This window comes from Trachurus japonicus, chromosome 19 (genome assembly GCF_045865225.1).
Source record: "Trachurus japonicus isolate A0001 chromosome 19, Traja_1.0".
Lineage (NCBI taxonomy): Eukaryota > Metazoa > Chordata > Actinopteri > Carangiformes > Carangidae > Trachurus > Trachurus japonicus.
The window spans coordinates 21,563,007-21,583,177 of NC_140925.1; the positions used below are offsets into that span (position 1 = coordinate 21,563,007).

At 46.8% G+C, this 20,171-nt stretch overlaps 1 protein-coding gene across 6 annotated transcripts in view; it reads right to left on the bottom strand.

The window, feature by feature from the left end:
• The window catches only part of raraa (retinoic acid receptor, alpha a), a 146,742-nt gene that overhangs the window by 107,855 nt on the left and 18,716 nt on the right, over window positions 1-20,171 (bottom strand). The window lies entirely within an intron of this gene.

The following is a 20,171-nucleotide window of genomic DNA, read 5'->3' on the forward strand; positions in this document are numbered from 1 at the left end:
AGGATACAGTACTACACTCACAGTCAAATAACTTCTTGAATTTGTCATTGTAATATCTCTGATGCTACAACGCACAATGAAACAATGAATTATGAACTATAACTTTTTCATCAAAGCGATTAATTTTTCAAAAATAATACATCCACAGAACGTCTAGGGGTGCAGAATAAAAGTATACATTTTCCAGATTTTTTTTTAATAGTATAGAAATAATTGTTTGATACATTTTGACAGGTCCAAAATATATAAATATTTACATCTGGTTATGTTAGCAACGTCGGCATGAAATGATCTCTGCACAAACAGAAGTAGTATGTTGACGTCAGGTGAAGCAGAGCTGAGGGTGCCAGATAGCTCTGTAGAGAAAATGGCATCGGGCTAATGCTAATGCTAACTAACGGTCATCCGGTACTGTAATGGCTTCGTACACTATAACATATAAAACTGCATTTTCAAACAAGAACAATCTCCATCTTACCTACTCAGGAAGTTAAATTCATTCAATGTCAGTAAGAGGATTCAGTCCTTGTTTTACAAGTCTTTTATTGAAAGTATTCTGACATTTTCTTTTATCTGTTGGCACAACAGCTTGGGTGTTAAAGACAAAAATTGTCTGAATAAGATTGTAAAGGTGTGCTCCAAAATAATAGGGGTGCAGCAGGATGACTTGAGTTCCCTTTGGGATAAACGTGTGGCTAAAAAAGCAAAAGCAATTATTAATCAGCATGACCATATCTTGTCATCTGAATTTGTACTGATGCCCTCAGGGCGCCGTCTTAAAGCGCCACTACGGAAAACTAACCGTTACTCCAGATCATTCATCCCGTCTGCTATCAGACTCTTAAATCTAGACCCAAGCTTGTGGAAATAATAATTTTTTATCTTTTCTTTTGATTATTCATTTATTGATCTATTTTTGATTCTTGATTTTTAATTTTTTATTTATTTATTTTATTTTTTACACGCTGGAAGGCCAAACGGGAGACAAAGGTCATGTTTTGCTTCCACTGACATTGTAAATACAAACTAGCACCTGTGCATATGTATGAATGTGGATGAGTCTGTATTGTTGAGTTTGTATTGATGTGCTGTTGTGGATGAGCTTGTATTATTATTATTATTGTTCTTGGTGGACTGCCGAACAGAATTGCCCTCTGGGATTAATAAAGTTGATCAAATCAAATCAAATCAAACCATACCACCCCTGAAAACGCATATAACTGTATACCTGAAAAATCACATATACTGGGCATGAGCCAGAAAGTGTAAACAGGAAGCAGATTCTTCTCTGGACTCAGGACTTCTCTGCAGTTGAATTGTTGCAACAAAAAAAAGAGGGACAGCAATGATGAGGAATTGAATTCCTTGGGAGCTGCCAGCAAAGACGACAAGATCAGTATTATCATGATGTATTCACCACTGGTCGTCAAGGCCGATGAGAGCCAAACAGTTTCCAAATTGAAACAGGGTCAGGTGTAGACGCAGCATTTTAAAAGAAAAACATAGCAGTGTGGACGTGGCCTATGGGTGTAGCCTCATTACTGAGTCCAGTTGACTCATCAATTTTTCTCCTGATGGTTTCAGCATCAACGGACAAGTACTTGAAATTGTTATGATGGCTTCTTTAAAGTTGTATTAAGCCAATTATCTGTTTCTAATGGTTAGTGTGGGTATGTTGTCAGAACTACAGCAGAGAGCCAGACAAACAGCTGCTGTGAAACGGATCCACACGCAAAACACAAATAAACAATTCACTTTAATAAAATCGTAAAAATATTTTCTATTTATTTCTCTCCATCCCCCCTCCTTCAAACTCTCTCTCTCTCTCCGACACACACACACACACACATACACACAGAGAGGCACACAACCAGAGCCCTGCCCACTCTCCCTTGAGTGCAGGACACAGAAAACAATGACGGGATTCTCTGCTGTTCCTGCTTTATGAGGTATTCAAAGTGACGCCAGCTCAATTAGAGGCCTAAATGCCAAGACCCAGACTGGGGAGAGATGAACAGAGATTAAAAGAGAAACAGACAGAGAGAGGGACGATGAGGACACCAGGCAGAGGCTGGACGGAGGAGAGCTGAAGACAAGCAGGCCGGAATGAAGAAAGAGAAGCGACTGGATGAAGACGTAGGAACCAACCAGGACCATCACGGCCTCCTTGATCTGCACATACACAAACACACACACAAACACACAGTCCCCTGTGGTATTTCCATCATCAAATGTGATCAGCGCTATTATCCACGAGCCAACGTTCACTCAGCCGTGATAAAACACACACTCATGCACTGTGCCACACTTTTCCACAACTAAATACTGAAGCTTTCCACCACTACGACACACACACACACACACACACACACACACACACACACACACACACACACACACACAAAGTGAGCGCAGCGTGAGCAGCCTAGGTAGCAGAGAAAGATCTGACATGACTGGTTGAATTAAAAGGTCAAATAAATGAAATAAACATCAAAGTGAAGGAGCCTTCAGCAGTGCAGTGGCTGGGAGGCTGAGCTCTAGGGGGTTGTCTCTAAGGAAATGAGGAGCACCAGAATAATGTATTATTTATTTAAAGGGTAATTTCAGCTTATTACATCTTGGGTCTTGTTTTTTTATGGTTTCGTCTGCCATTTCTATTGGTAATAATAACAATAACATAAAAAGAACATTTTAAAAAGTAATGATATGGCTTTAAAACATACCTTATTTGGATGATTAAACAAACCAACCACTGTCTGACTGTTTGTTTGGTTGTAGCCATGTTGCTGTGTCCTTAAATCTCCTTCACTTTATTGAGTACAGGGGTGTTACAACGACATGATGGTCAAAACTATGACAACACAAGAAAATATTGTCCTTTTTACTGCAGTCATGTTGGAGAAGATGGAGGTCCCTTGAGGAGAATTTTCGCAAATTAGGTTTTAGGCCTGAATGTCTGTTACACTTAAGCCCTTGGCAAACATGTTCACATAATGCTGATTAAGCCAATCACCAGCAGGTAAATCTCACTCCAACACTGGCACACAGGCAGCAACCCTGCAACACCTGGTGAGATGAGGAGGGGAGTAACTATAGCAACGGAGTAGGCGGACACAGCAACTTGGAGCATGGCGGATTTGGCGGACACCGGCGTCCAAAGAGAAGCAACCGATGCTCCAGATTAAAAAGGAAGAAGGGGAGAAAAAAAAAAGCAATTCGTCACACAGAGGAAATATTACAGCCTACAGAGGAAAGTGATGGATGAGGATAAACACAGATTACCACTGGTTTGGCTTTTCCTCATTACAGCGTTTGTGCAACTGCTCTCACTGCCAGAAGGAGGAGACACCAGCTGCGCACCACTGGTTTTTAATGTTTCTGCTCGGATCTCCGAGCCTGGCGAAGCTTATGCTCACAAACACATTCAAGATGGCTACTGTAATGGCTGTTTTTATTAAATGTCACAGTGACATATACTGTAATGGATCACACTGGATTCCAGTTGATGGCATTCAGCGAGGAGTCTGGTGGGCCCTTTCTGTAACCCAACCTCGTACCCTGCAGATATTATCACCATTCCCTTCGCATTCACTGACAAATTTTTGTGGTTTGTGACGAAAATTCCCGTCGCTGTAGACTAAGTGTCCGTGTTCTTCATGGTTAGCCACTCTTTGAACTATCGTGACTTCCAACTTGGTATGCATGTAGTCCGCGTGGGAGACGAACACACACCGCCACTGTTGTGGTGTGCCCCCGCGCTCCCACCGACTCTGCCATCAACACCAGCGTGACAACCTAAAACACATGCTGAAACCAAAATAATCTCCTCTAATTGAGCACCAACAAAACAACACTGCGCCTCAGATCCTGTTCTGACAAGAAAAAAAAACTAACGTCAATATTTCTCCAACAACCCAAACTCGGGTGAGCGACCCCCTCTCCGCATCTCAATCTGCCTTAACAAAACAGCTCTTCGCTCACCGTGGTGCCAACCTTAATCACTTCCCTCAGCACCAGGTGGTTCTCATTGACTGGGGCCCGGCTCCTCCACTCAGCAGGACACTTCGCCAGAGGAAATTGGCTCGGCTACACGCATTTATTGCTCACCAGCTCTATCGAACGGAGTAGTGCGGGCCCTCCGACACGGGACTGGCCTTTGTTCAGGCCATAAGAGCCGCCCCGGGTTCGCTGTACGGAAACAGCTGCTGCCGCGCGCGCCGCACACCGTCCAGAGAAACAATTAGAAACACCCTTTTCCTATTACTCCCCACCATTAACCACCATTGTATGGAATTAGTAGCAGTCTGTGGAGTAAGTGGATTCTAATTCATGCCCCCTTTTCATGGGCCGCGGCTGCTGCAGTGGCTTTCCTTCGCTAATGAAGAGGATGAAAGAGAAGTGTTAATCAAACTGAGCATCTCATCGGAGGTAATAAGGAGCTGAGAAGAGACCTTGGAGTGGCTCCCTTGTGATATGTGAACATATGCACACATGAGTGTGTGTGTGTGTGTGTGTGTTTGTGTGTAAGGGGGAAGTGAATTTGTGTGTATCTGTTGTGCTATTCTGTTTCTGATTGTCAGTTAGACAAAAAATAAGGAAATAGTGTGTGTGTGTCTGGGGCTTGTTTCTAATTGCTTAGTCTCTGAGTGTAGGATGAACGCCCCTCTACGGGCCAATCCCTCTCTGCTAGCAGCCTTTCATCCCTCCCAGCCTCCCTCGTCTTGGACCACAGTGCTAACCAGCAGGGTCTGATTAGATTTAAATGTCAAGAGAGATAGGACAATACAGTTATCTTCCAAATTATGGCCCATTAAAGGGCCTAAGCAGTGTGCCTCCCTCCTCAACTAACTAATCACCAACCAGATTCATCATCTCACAGACTGGGGCATAATTTAGGGGGGGGGGGGGGTCGTGGCTGTGGTTTCCCTAGCTTCTCGATTTCGGTGGATGTGTGTGTGTGTGTCTGTGTATCGCACCATGTGCAAGGGCATCCAGGAGTGGCTATAATGTATGATCAGTGTGTGTGCATGCTGTGTGTGTGTCGCTCCGGAGGGAGCTGTTTCACCGCCACAGGCCAGTACCCCATTAAAGAGATAGCAGAGAGAGAGAGGGAGAGAGAGAGAGAGGAGGGTGGCTCCTCATTTAGACAGCAGGAGTGGCAGGCTGCTCCACCTGCTGCCAACCAACACACAGACACACAGTAGGACCAGGAACTGGGAGACCCCCCCTCTTCACCCCCTCCCCTTCCTATCTGCCTCCTTCTAATTCGACTGCTGTCCTCGGGGTGTCATAGGGAGCCACATGCCAAAATAATGGAGTCTCCCTCCCCTGCAGGTCTGTTATTCTACATCACTTTTTTTTCTTCTTCTTCTCCATCTCTTCTCCCACAATTCATCTTTCAATTTTACTTCCGTCTGCCCTCCATTTGTTCTTTTTTCTTTAATTCCTTCTTCCTCTATAGGGAGCCTTATTGCTGATGTAGCATGTATTACAGTTTTCTTCCCATGGTGGAGATGGGATGGGAGGCTGCCTTATGGAGGAATGAGGAAACTGGAAAGATAGGACTCATATCTCAAGGTGGTTTCCTTCATATCCTCATCTCCTGGCTGCTTCGCCTTTTTCCACATCTCCATTTCCTGCCCTGCCCTCCCTTCAGTATTCATCTTCTATCCTTCTTCTCCATGTTAGATCCTCTCTCCTTCATGCTGTTTTTCATACCGCCCCCTCCATTCTCCGCTGATTTACCTGATCTTTTGTCTGTTCTTTAATCTCCTCTTCTGCTACATCTCTCTTTTCCCCTCCTCTTATCTATCTATGCGACCCCCCCTCCCTCCCTACTCCTTCATCATGGAGCCACTTATATTGGGCTCTGACTTCATACCTCTGCTGGCGATTTATGCACAGGAGCCTGGGCGATGTGCATTAAGGCCCCTGCCGTACCGTAACGCATTATGGATCACACTATATATAGCTGCCGCCGTTCTGTAAAAGCTTTTCATTACAAAGAGACATCGTTCGATCAATATAAGACCCACGCTAAATCTAATTACCAAAACGTCCTGCACTACAAAATGTCTATGTATCTGGAAGGTTAGGGAAGTACAGGCTTCCAGTGTTCTGACCAAAGAGGCTTTCAAGAGCATGTTTACAAAAATAAATAGCCCATTTGAAGTACAAGGCATAAGAGCTAATTGAGACGTGGGGAGCATGAGATGGAAATAATGTAGAGCTCGATGAGGAGGAGTGGCACTCGTATGACAGAGGAAAGAACATACCACAGAGTTACACACTGGGTAATGTGCAAACACTGAGGCATATTGTTCTGCTCTGATCTACTTAATGCACACACACACACACACACACACACACACACACACACACATGAATGTACAGTAGATGCACAAACATATGTTATGTTGCCACTGGGCCCCAGCTGCAGCACCATGGGAGCCACTGGTCTGAGGCAGGCACACAGCAGACCTTGATATGAGCTGCTGCTGTAGGAGGAACGGAGGGAAAAACTGGAAAGAAAAAGGGGGAGTAAAAAGGACAGAAAGAGAGAGAGACAGAGAGAGAGAGAGAGAGAGCATAGGAGGAGCCAAGGGTGTCATTTCTCTCTCTGTCAGCTCCCTGCCTCCCCCATCCTCTCTCCCTCCCCCCATCACCCCCTGAGATGTGGATGCTTCGTGGGGACAATTACCGACTGACACTTCATCATGGGCTGCGCGACAGGCGCTGACGGCCCTCGTCCAAACAAATGATGCTGGGGTCGAGGTTGCGGGCCTGCCTTCGAGTCTGCCTGCCTGTAGCCCCGCCGCATGGCCCTGCACTGCATTAGCAAGCCACACACACACACACACACACACTCAAACACACTCAGTCACAGGAAAAAAAACTCCCAACCAACCACCTCCTTCCTTAAAGAAAAACACATTTATCAGCAGTGGGGGGAGAAGGTGGGTAAAGGGGCAGGGGGGTTTCGATAGAACGATGGAGGGTGGGTGGGGGTGCTACAGTACTGTCAAACCCCATCCCCCTTAGGTAAAGAGAGAGCTCTTCATTTTTGTGAAGCGACTAGAACACACACACACACACACACACACACACACATGATACACAAAAACACTTCTCAACCCTCCACACATACAACTAATCAGATAATGGGGTTAAACAGCAGCTTAAAAAGGCCAACGAGGCAAAAAAGTGAGCAATCAGCACAGTGACACCACCATGCATCAATTAACCCAGTGTGTTTCTGGAGCAAAGATAACACCATGACCCCCCCCCCACCCCACCCCACCTTTACATTCATGAGCAAAACCATCATCTCACTCCTTCGCCTTGGGTTGACTGCAGCTAAGTTTAGATTGAAAAAGTAGGTCAATTGTTAATAGTCAAAAAAGGGGGGAGCAGCATATAGATTTGAGTAGAAGTAGAAGCCATGAAAAAAAAAAAATGGATATGGAGGACCCGCTGGTGGCAGTCCCTCAGCTGTGAGCCTGAACCTGCAGATGAATAAATGCTGCCTGTGATCTCAGCCCAGGGAGGCCGACGAACAACAATAGAGACAGACATCAAACGCCTGACTAACGCTTAAAACAACACTTGGCAAAAAGCTCGCCAGTCTCTGAACAGTCTCATCAGAGTGCGTGCACCACGGAGAAGAGGAGAGGGAAAGACGGGAGAAGAGAAGAAAAGAAGAGACCGAGACAGCATAAACAATGAAACATTTATCAAAGCCGGGAGTATACGGCATCTTCCGCGCTGCGCGGGCAGACTGCTAATGCAGGTGGCATTGTTGTTTTGCGGCGTGGAGCTGCCACTGCTGGCAGACGGTGAGCTACTGCTGCAGGTTTGTAGAAAAAAAAACTTGCAAACAACCTGTTCCCTGTTGGCACTATGGGCTCCACGGATGCCCTCTGCTATCCCCGAGGTACTCAGTTAGCATTTCTCTCCTTTCTCATTGTTATGCGATTTTCTGTCTGTCTGCATTTATTATCACATTCTTTTCATTCATACACCCGATGTTTCCCCTATTGGCAGTCCCCCTTGATAAATGTGTTTATGGCATCCCTCACGTCTACAAATGCCTGCACAAGCCGCTGTCTGAGATAAATAAAGGGAGAGCTGGGGAGGGAGGGGGTAAAAATGAAGGGCAGGAGAGAAAAAATACAGAGCAGGAGCCATATGTCATGTTGGAAAGGCCCTTGAGAACGCTTTCAATCTTTCCGTCAATATTCGGTGTGCAAGCCTGTATATGCCATCATTAAAAAGGGGACGTTTCGCTGTTTATTTATCATAAGGACGCGCGGCTGACAGCTTCCTGTAAACAAGTCGTGTGTTTATATATGTGCGGGAGCATGTGTGTGTCGCCGCAGCGCTCATAACACACACACTTTCCCGAATGCAGGGTCTCTCTGTCCTTTATCTATGAAAATAGATGGCTGCGTAGCTCGATAATGCGCGGGGAACAAGTGATGGAGTTGGCTGGTGCGCTTTTCTGATAATGGCTGAGACTGAGGTTGTTTAACATGGGGAGGAAAATGCTTTTTCAATGATGGTAAAGAGAAAAGTGGAGAGGAGACTGAGTGGGAAAAAATTAGGCGGTGTTCAGTTTTTCAAGATGTTCTCCAGAGTGAAGTGATCAGCCCGCTCGCAGATAAGCTAAAACTAAACAGCAGCTGGCTCCAGTCAAGCAATGAGTCAGTCGATAGCACATAACTTATCAGAGAAAATGAATCTCTGGTATTCATAAGGAGTAAAAGCAAAAAAAAAAAAAAACAGATCCCTCTTACTACTTATTTTATCTGCATTTTGGAATATCTCTACAAAGAGACACTTCCACGTTGTGGTGGATGTTTGTGCTTGTCAGGGTGGTCAAGTGAGAGCAGGTAACGTGCGTACGTGTGTGTGTGTGTGTGTGTGTGTGTGTGTGTGTGTGTGTGTGTGTGTGTGTGTGTGTATCCATGCCGGCTGAGACCCACAGAGAAAGACAAATGGCTGGAGTGGCGGGGTGGAGGGTGGCGGTGGTGGGGGGCGCTTGACATTTCGGTTTCATGTGGTAATGGACGTTGGCCTGTCGGGGTCAGGCCTGCCAGCGAGGCAGCAGAGGGGCCCATTCCTGTGCGTGGCCCCATCCCTGTAACTAGACACTAGCAAAACAGTGGTGGACACACACACACACACACACACACACACACACACACACACACACACACACACACACACACACACACACACACACACACACACACACACACACACACACACACACACACACACACACACACACACACACACACACACACACGCATAATCGCTCACTCAGTCAGTAGAGAGGAAGACAGAGGGGCATCAGACATCCCACAGGTTGGACCACATAGGAGGGGTGTCATCACAGAGAAGAGACAGATGTGTCTGGTATGTGGGTTTGAGTATCAGGATCAGCAGGTACTGGCTAAATTATATCCAGGCCATGTGTGTGTGTGTGTGTGTGTGTGTGTGTGCATGTATTTCTGACACTCCCGTTTACATTTTCCATATCTGTGCATGTGAACATTGGTCTGTACAACCGTAGCAGCAGCTTGACTATAGGAGAGGTGAAGCAGAACAGTGGTAGCTGCTGTTGTTAAGAGAGTGGCCTGTGTTCACCCACCACTCAGCAACAGGAGGCTACTTTATATACTGTTTGTGACAGCTTTGTGGTAATAATGGAGCCTGGGCCTCTGCTAGTGCAAGTGGCATGCTCAGTCAAGTGAGACTTTGCCTAAGAGAATGCACAGACACACACACACACACACACACATATACACACAAACACCAGGCAGCCTCCTTCACGCCTAATGAGACCACTGGGAGAGTGGAGAGCAGGAGGCAGGGAGAGGGAGATGAGTAGAGAGAGAGAGAGAGAGGAGAGAAAGGATGGGGAAATACAGGAATAGCAAGGGAACAACTGTAGCGGGAGGGGAGCGGGAGAAAGACAAACACACACACACACACACAAAGAGAGAGAGAGAGAGAGGGGCAAGGAGACCAACCACACCAACTTTCAAGGTTTGGGATTGGAGAAAGGGGAGGGAGGATGGAGGGGAGAGGAGAGGGAAGGAGTGATGACCTGGATTGCTGCCAAAAAACCAAGAGGAAGATGGGGGGGGGGGGGGGGGGGTTTCAGAGGAGAAGAGGAATGAGGGTGAGAGAAAAAAAAAAGAGAGAGAGAGTTGAGGTACACCTCCAGGCTTAGCAGTGGTTGGTTATGCAATGTACACAACACAGGAGTGCAGGGGGGAGGGGGGGATCAAAGACATGGGGTGCATACATAACTAAATCTGACAGCGTAGTGCAACAAGAGACGATGAGCAGGGAGGGAGGAAAAAAGACAAAAAACATTGAAATATAGAGAGAACAGACACTCCCTCGGGATGGAGAGAGGGAGAGAGAAAGAGAGAAAGAGTACATTGGGTACTGGGTACACATCAGGTTTGAGATACAATTCAGGAGGAGAGGAGGAGAGGAGGAGAGGAGGAGAGGAGGAGAGGAGGAGGAGAGGAGGAGAGGGGTAATGACAGAGAAAAACAACAAGCTAACAAAAAACAAAGATAAAAATATATGTGCCAAAGCTGCTGTACCACCGCCTCCGGCTCGGGATCATCATCTGCTCATCCAGGCAGGTGCATATTACAGGTGGGGGGTGGGGGGGTGGGGGTGGGGGGCACCGGGGCGGTGGGGGTAAGTGAGTAAATAACTCATAGTCCAAAATGGGAAAAGGCTTAAACGTCCGATGACAAGGAACACGGACAGACAGGCGCAGCTGAGCCTTTGGTTTTGCTTCAAGGGAAAGTGGGGCATGAATTATTAACAGGCGCTCAGTCTAATAAAGTGAAGATGAGACTCTCAGCTCCGCTCTCATCAGAGGAGACAACCGCACTTGTTTGGACTACGCTGCTCAGGCCCCACAGCAGGTTACACTGTCAACAAGAGACACGTCACCTATACCGCTGCTCCAGATAGCAGTCTGGGTATCCAGGAAAAATGCACAGTGCAGGAGCTGTGTGTTGGATTTCTGCAACAGTCTTTTCCCCCGCTGCATGTCCAGCAATGTTTAATGACAATATCAAAGTTAAAAAAAAGAGAACTAAACAAATGTCCTATCAACCAGTTCCTTATCTCAATGCAAGCTCTCTGCGTAGAGCGGGAGCGTGAGAAACTTATTTTCAATGTTTTTTTATCTGATGTGAGTATTGCACCCAGGAAGGAAACTTAAGCAAGAACGATGGTACAACCCAGGGTTGGAAAATGTAAAGTTCAGAAATGCACTTCTGCTACTGGACTGCGATGAGGCCCCGGAGGAAGACCCCACCCATCTCGGTCCCCGCTCACAGCCAGCTCCACTCACCCCTCCTGTTGCCAACACTCCCCAGAGCTTTTTCTCATCAGCCTTGAGCAATCATGCCAATCTGTGTCAAACATTCAGGGATTTGGACTCAGACGGTGCTCCTGTATTGTTTTCTCCTCTAACTCAGGAGCAGCATGTGAATATTGCCATTTAGATGAGCAGGATATGCATGCTGTGCACTAAACACCAGTTCAACCAGTGCTGGGACTCCTCACTGTACAAACCCAGACCAGTGATGGGACACAGGATGGAGACGATGGAGGATTTTTTTCTTCTTCTGCCAGTATTGCAATATAGCTCCAGGGCTACAGTTACTGCTTGGCTGCCCTATGCCTGCCTCCTCTTCCGGCTGTCCACATGCCACTGCTAATCCCTCATAGACCCAGAGGAAGGCTTTGGGATCATCCCATGTGCGAGCTGGGAAAGACAGAGAGCTGCCAGGCACATATTGTCTGGGTGAGACGCAGCGGATGACTGCAACAGACTCGTCTTTAGAGCTCCATCCTCCCTCTGGGTGTGCACAAATTCTTTTGCGAAAAGTGCTGGTGGTGTTGCTGTTGGATGGTGACCTTGCTGACCAGCTAGACTCTTCCTGGAGGTCTCTGCCTCAAAACCGACACTCAATCCCTGCTTGCTTTGGCCCACGTATTGCAGGTTGGGTGGTGGCACTGTTCTTTTAAGCAGAAAGGAGGCCACTCACATCCGAGTGGAAAATCTGATGGTGATATTTGAAAGAGCCAATAGACAAAAAAACATGAGATCAGCCAGCCAGTGCCCTCCCTGTAATACCTCTTATTTTTGTTTTTGACACTGATGGTGCATCATATAATGCCCGTTTCAACCATAATTATGAGCAGACAAGTGAGAAACAAACTGTTCAAAGAAGTCTAACATCATATTGTGGTATTATTGGCAGATGGTCGTTTTTGCTTATCAATTTCACTTTCACATGTTCCTCTTACGTCTTGCAAATATAATTTGTCATCTACGGCGTTTCTGTAGTGACACAACACTACGGTGCAATGCAAAACAATGTTGTGACACATTTTACATTTGTCCAAAAAAAAATTCCTTTTCTCACGATGTGAATGACTCTTTCCTATGCACTTGCATCTAACCTTCTGGATGTGCAAATACTTTTCTGTTAGATAATAATAACAATTCATATAATTGCAGCCCCTTCAATGTGCATATGGCACTTGGCCATAATGTAATTTCTATTACACTGCAATTAATTGTGCAGCTCTAATCCAATGTAACTAATTCAATCAATATAGCAAATTTAATAGTGAAGTTAGACACTGTTTAAATCTGTTTGTTTCATAAATCAGAAATAGTACATTCGTAATTTAGCAACAAAAAAAAAATCAAAACCAACATTTGGAACCTCTCAACCATTTTAATCATTCTCGTGTATATTAAGTTGGCTTATGTGTTTATGAGCGGCCCCCTTCAAAATACTACCTTGCATTTAACTCAATCTGATTAACATTAGCCAACGCTCACTCATACCAAAGGTGGCGCTATAGACGACATAAGCGCCTGACACTGAGTCTCCTGATGCGGTCTCATCAGTCACGACAACCAGACTGTGATGAATGCAAAGTGTAGAGTCGACTAAAGGTAACACCGCCAATTAGTTTAATCACTCGGAACGCAATCACATTTCAGAAAATGACGCGTACGTGGCTCAGGAAAGGAGAGACAGATAGGCGCCAAAGAAATCACTTATTAATCAAAATCAAGGGCTAATATCGACTTCAGTCATATCTTCCAGTCCTCGCATTGCACGAACACTTTCGGTGCCAAATAATAAAGTTTTCCTGCAACGGACACTTAACAAACTGCTGCTACGACAAAAGCTTTTAGTTTGTTAGTTGCAACGTCTCAGAAGGATGAGTTATACACTCATGAACACACCACAGCCCCTCAGGTTGTAGAAATGTTCAAAGCGACAATTCACCATTAACCGTCTCTTCTCATATGTCACATCCACCACTCTGTCTATATGGGCTTATAGTTACATGAAGACGCTCGCCTGTGAATTGAAGGAGAGTGTAGTTGCTGGTTCAGTAATTGTTATTAGCCAATATACCTTATGGGTAATAATTCCAGAGGAGACATGTTTACCTTAGGCAGCAGGCGCAGCCAATTAGAGTGTGTCAGCGCTGCATACAAACACAAATGCACCCACGTTCGCAAACACGGAATTGCACGGCGATAAAGTATGACATGAGTGTCGAGCCCTGCCATTATGGAGACAATGGACAATAAAGCTCTCAGTTGAGTCACAGCAATAATATGCTCCTTTATCTTTCAATAAGGCAGTTCTCTTCCACAGGAACTGTCAGAGGAGCCTGCAGGCGAGTGACAATACTCACGTGCTGATATGTCTTCCTTGAAACATTAAAATCAGTAAATATGTGCAACTCCAGCACTGTGAGAGGTGAAACTGAGCCAGAGCCTGAGACTTTAATGAACGCATAGAGGAGAGCACGGTGCAACTGCATTTTAGTTACCCACAAATGTTGTAAAAAGCCACACCCTGAGCATGTTATACACTACTCCATCGTCCCTCCTCTTTTTCCTTTTGCTGCACATTTTCCAGCGCAGGAAGGAGCCTATAGTATATCACTGTATATAATACATCAGCGACTATTGCCGTTAATTTCTTCCCCCTTCCCCATTCCATCTCTCTCTCTTTCGCTCCTTCCCTCTCTCTCCTCAGGGGTCCCCAGTGGCTGTCCAGAGCACATGTGTTTTGGTTTACCTAGAGTGGAGTCCTATCTGAGCGCGGGCTGAGAGCAGACTGTGGGCTTTGTCTATGGCACCATTAATCAACTGTCCTTTAACAAAAACAGAAAACCAGATGAGAGACAAAGGGAAGAGACATGGGGGGTGGGCCCTTATTTAGGTAGGGGGGGGGGAAGCCAAAGAGGGGAAGAATGAAGGAAGAGAGGAGAGAGACAGAGAGGGAGAGAAAGAAGGGGGGATGCTTGACCCAGATCCAGGCCTTCAATAAATCAAGCAGCAACAATAACAAGCAAAGTTTTCATGTGGCTTGACTGATTAATCAGGCTTTTTTTTTTTGACATGGGAAGCAAGGGAGTCTTTTCTTCTTTTTCTGTCTTGTCTCTCTAGTGGGAGCTGTGTGGAGTGGCTGTGTGTGAGTCTTTTTTTTAATGTCGGGCGTTTATGTCTTTATGCTGCGAGGTTTGAGACGGGGAGGCCTGATGGTTCATTGTTTAATGAGAGCGAAGCCTTCGTTTTATGGTGCAACAGGACGATTTCACCGAAGGTCTCCTGCTACATTAACGGGGTACAGGAAGGTTGTCGGCGAGGTACAGGGACATTCCTACACACATACATGCACGCAAAAAGGTGTAGATAAAGGCGCAGGCATGCAGACATGGGTTTCTTTTCTAAAAAGATAAACAAGCACTGTTTTACACACATGCACACACACACACACACACACACACACACACACACACACACACTAGCTACACAGCGAGCAGCAGCCACAGGATGTGAAGCAGCCCTGTGAGACTCTTTGTGAGGTGCCGATCGATGGGCATTGAGTGTGGACAAGGAGGCCTCAGGATCGATAAGGGGCCATTACAGAGATGTGCCTACTGGGACCTGGGAGAGGAGGTGTAGGTGTGTGGGGGGGGGGGGGGGGCGGAGATGCATCTGGGCCCTTGATGCCGTCTTCTTTACCTCATCGGTGGGAGGGTGAGTGCCGAGGACACACGTAACACGCGGCAGAGACGCGGACATGTTGGTGCATTAGGAAGATCCTTCCACACTGAGTTAAATGGAGAACATTACGTGCTGCACACGCTCGTGTTCGTTCGCGCACACACACACGCGCACACACAGCAGCTAATAGCGTCCCAGGAGACCTGCTGCCACACCAGGAGTGCTCATCCTCGTCTGCTTCCTCCTCTCAATCGTCCTTTTCCAGTGTCCTCGTCTGCAGTCTTCCTGTGGGGGTAGATTCTTTCTGTCTCCCTAACTCACTTTTGGTGCCATCTTCTCCTCTACGCCCCCACCCCCTTTTTTTTTGCCTTCTCTCCTGTGCATTGCAGTGTCACCAGAGCTGCCTGTGCTGTGCTCTATCAGTGGAACAGCTTGATCCTAAGGCTTTCTGTCACCCCCCTTCTCCTCCCTCCACCTCTCTGCTGCTGCTGCTGCTGCTTGCAGAGAGAGCACTGGCTGTTCTATTCTCCCTCTCTCTCTCTCTCTCTCTCTCTCTCTCACACACACACACACACACACACACACACACACAGAGTTGGGGAAACGACAGCATTGTTACTTCCACAAAATGTCTGGCAGTGACATAATCCCCCCCACCACTTCCTGTTTTACATGTTCTTAAGGCGTTTGCAATTATTTTGCATAAAGGTTTACTCATGGTCCAATTCAATTACATCGCTGAGATGACTTATGGGAAAGCACTCAGAGTGATGTAGGTGTAATGTATTTAGATTGGCTGGGTTACACAAATGTGTTGAGTTCACTTTGAGAAGAAAATCATTTAGGGATGTGTTTACTCCCTAAACGCTCCATCAATGATATCCATAAGCAAAAAATTCATTCTCCGATTTCTAAACATAGAAGTGCACACAGATGAGCGAGACAAGCATCCGACTGTGAGCTGGCTCTTGCCTCCATCACCATCCCAGAAAAAAACAAGAAGTTCACTATTCAGATCTAATCCTCCTATAGTCAGAACTGGAGGAGGAGAAGGGTCTCTTCCTCTTACTCACCATCGTCCCTCTCTTCTGCCGCCCATCTCCACCAGCACTAGTCATTAAACCATTAAACCACGGTTGCGTCGAGATGATGTTGTGGAGACTAAGGAGCTATTAAAAGTCAGGCAAATGTCTTTACCAGCGCTTATGAAATTGCGCCGAGGTGCCATGTCGGCTCATGCGAGCGCTGTCCAAGAAACCCTTCAGTGGCTGATCAAAAAGAAAGAGCACGCACACACATACACACATGCACGACGACACACTACACAGTTTCTGGGCTCAGCCAGCAGTCCCCATTGGTTTGGAAGGCCATAGCGGGCTATAACAACTACAGGCTGGCCGGCCTGTTAGTAGTGGGCCCTCTGTTTCAGCAATCTGGGTTCTCTTTGCCTTTGGACAGGGACCAGGTCCGACTGCACAATACACTACTGTGTTTGCAGAGGGAGAGAGAGAGGGAGAGAGAGAAGGAAAGAGAAAACTAGAGGCGTGTGAGTCTGCACACACACACATGTGGATAAATAAGTATGTGTGTGTAAGCATGTACAGTATGTTTTGGTTGTGGGAATAGTGCATATGTATTACGACTGCTGGGCCCACCACACCCTCCTCCCTCCCATCTCCCCAAACCTCCATTGTTACATCGTCATTGCTACAGTTTTTTTCTTTCTTTCTTTTTTTTTTTTTTTTTGCTACCTCAGCACAAACAAGCATTTTGGGACCCCTGGCAGCAGTTTCCCTCCCCCAGGCAGCGACTTGAGTGTTGTTGTTGGAAACCTCCGAGAGGTCAGTGCAGCAGGAGTAACACACATCACTGTCAGTCTGCGACAATGCAGTGGAAAGCGAACGTTGTCGGCCCTGCATGCGCGGCTGTGGCGGCTACAGGGGGAAAACAGGCGGGAGACACGGACCGCGCCTGTGCCCCCTTTTAAAGAGCACAGGCGGCACCTGTCCCTTTAAGATCTATTTCTCACAGCTTGCGGCTGCTGAGCCTGAGCGGGGGCTATAGCCTGAGCCAGGCTGCGCTGCGCTGTGCATGTATGGTAACAGGGGGGAACCGCGCCGCCCAGCCTGCCAGCCCACCGCAGGGAATTTGTTTATGTTTCCTCGCTGCCAAGTTCCTGTCAGGAGGCGCCCCAAAGAGGAACTGCAGACTACTCAGTACTGTTAGCTACGCCCTCCTCGCATACAGCGGCTGGGGCTTTCTTGCATACTGTATCGGGTGGTGCGCTTTGTAGCAACACTCAAATCCAGGGAGGTCTCTTCATCAATTTCAGCACTCACACACACACACACTTTGTACTTGAAGCACCCACTCTGCTGTTCCAAAACCAGCTTCGGGAGCAATGAGCAAGTTCTAACAGAAAGCTTAATTTATGACCCCAAAATAGATTAACACCAATTTACCCAAAACACAGAACATAAAACAGCACAAAGGCATAGTTGCATTAAAGCAACATTTTACGAGTGGCACTTTGTTATGCTGTGGATTATGGGTATTGTAAAAACTGAGCACCACCACATAAAAACACACTAAACAGGACTGGTAAACCCATGGGCATCAAGTCAAGCACAAGAGCTGATTCTAAATTATTCTCCCGCTGATGCAAAAAACAACAACGGATTCTGACTCCCACTAACACACACACAAACATTTCCTTGAATCATGACAAAAATACGATCCGTCGCTGCCAGTGAAACAATGACTGCATCGCCGCTGCGCAGTAATACAATGCTTCAGCCTGGCATGTATGGTGCATGTCTTTTCTTGCGTCAGCCGCTGCACATGAGCAGCTCCTCTGTCATCCAAGGTCAGCAAGTGCATTAGTATCTTTCTCGAATGCTTCGGCTACCCGGAAGTGTGTCACTGCGCAGAAAGGAAGGACAGGACAAAGGACGTGAGACGTTTGTCCTCATACCACACTCGCGTGATGTCCAGTCAGTGTGTGTGTGTGTGTGGGAAATAGAGTGATGTACATACTATGTGTGAGAGAGTGGAGGAAGGAAAGGTCAAACGAGGCCAAACAAAGGGGCGTGGGACCCAGGATGGCGAGACAGAGGAAAGAGATGGAGAGAAAAAGGGGGAAGAACAAAAGATGGAAGCATGGATGGAAAGAAGTTGGCTGAGGCTTGCGAGGAGGTGGGAGGGGGGGCGGGGGGGCGGGTGGGTGAAAGCAAAAACAGGAAGCAATTTATGTCAGTTTAGATGGACAGCGCCCACTCCCTGTCACGTGCTGGCACATTTCCCCGCTCTTTGACTGCACGGTCCGAAAGTCCACACTGACGCACGCAAACGAAAGGTAAACCAGCGGCTGAGCGGTGGATGGAGTGCGTGGGGGAGAGGCATCATTTGTTTGAATGAGATTTGTACAGTTGTGTCAAACTTCTCCATTTTTTTTCCACTGTGGGCGGTGTGTTCTCTCACAACCAAAAAACTTAAAATCAATTGAGCATCAGCACTTGCGGAACACTTCTGCTATTCTGCTGATGGTGAGGAAGTAAGGTGCCACACAAGGTCTTGGGATTCAAGTGCCTCACAATGAATGAGCTCAGCAGCACGAATACCAACTGAGCTTGAAGTGGTTTATTCAGCCATAGCTGCCCTGATTTGGAGGTTTGTGTAAATCTGACAAATCAAAACAGTTAATCACGATGTGAGTGATGAAAAGACCCCATGTGCAACACAATCACATCAAACACAGTCAAATGAATGAAGTGAGTAATGAAACAACACAAATGCCTAAAGGGAAATAAACCACACAAGGAGGGCGGTTTAAATCTACAATAAAAATATGAAAGCTGCTGTAGCAAAGGTGTCTGAGGGGAATTATTCGACTCTATCCGGTCTTAAAGAAGAATAAGAAGCGCCATTACCCCCGGAACCACTGTGCTAAACAACACATTTCAACCCTTAAGTTTCCATGTGTGGAGTGGAGTTAGAGAAAAACACAACACAGAAAAAGTAAAAAAACACAGGAGTCCCATTCTAGGCAGAGGGAGAGGCAGCGGGCTCGGCAGCCACCGCCGACCTACCGCACACTGAGTGTGAATCATTAAAGGCATGTGTTCCACATCAACTGCCGGGGCCGCTTCCCAACCCACTTATGAGACGGGATCTAAATTATGACGGGAAGGGGGGGGTTAAATACCACTTTGCTCAGAGATGAAAACCCAGAAACCTGCTAACTCAGAGACAGAGAGTGAGAGAAAAGCGAAAACGACCGCATGCGAGTACTGCACGTACCTTCCGCCAGTTCACAAAATAAAAACAACAATGAGTAAATGAAGCAGCTAATGGAATAACTGCACCATTTCCAAAAAGTGTGATATTTCAGCATGAACAACTGAAGTGAGTAAAATTTTATGCCCTCTAAACAACTGAGGGGAAAGCCAGGCTAAATCAAAAGCTGCACTATTTTAATTCCAACATGTCTCTCTGGCTGCCTTCTCCAGTGTCTAACCTCACAAAAGCTACGACAGCAAAGTGGTTTAACTTTCTCCCAGAAAACAAATCAAGGAGCAGAGTCGAGGAGAAGCTAAAGAAGAGAGAGAAAACCCGTGTTGTACGCACATATGACCGAAGTGCCAGCCTAAGTCTTGTCCATAGGCCAGTCGTATGCCAGACTGGTTGCTAACAGGGGAGTGTCTGCCAGACCACTTGTCATGCCCAGTTACAACACATGGACGTTGTCTGGGGGTGTGAATATGTGTTTGTGCACAAAAACACACACCCTCTCTGGTGTGACCGTCCAATGAGGGAGGCGATTTGTGGAGGGAGTCTCGTACTTCTGGGTATTGGCTGGCATCTCGGTACACATACCGTCCTACTTGCTTTTGCTTTAAGGCTAGCATGGAGGGAGGCGTTCCTCTGGGGGGAAGGATCGCCTTTCCCCCCGGGGACAGGAAGAGACGGAGAGGACGCGACAGGTTGGGAGAGGACGGGACGAGACGTGACATGACATGACAGGAGAGGACGGGAAAAACACAAGTTTGTACAGGCAGGAGAAGGCCAAATAGGACAG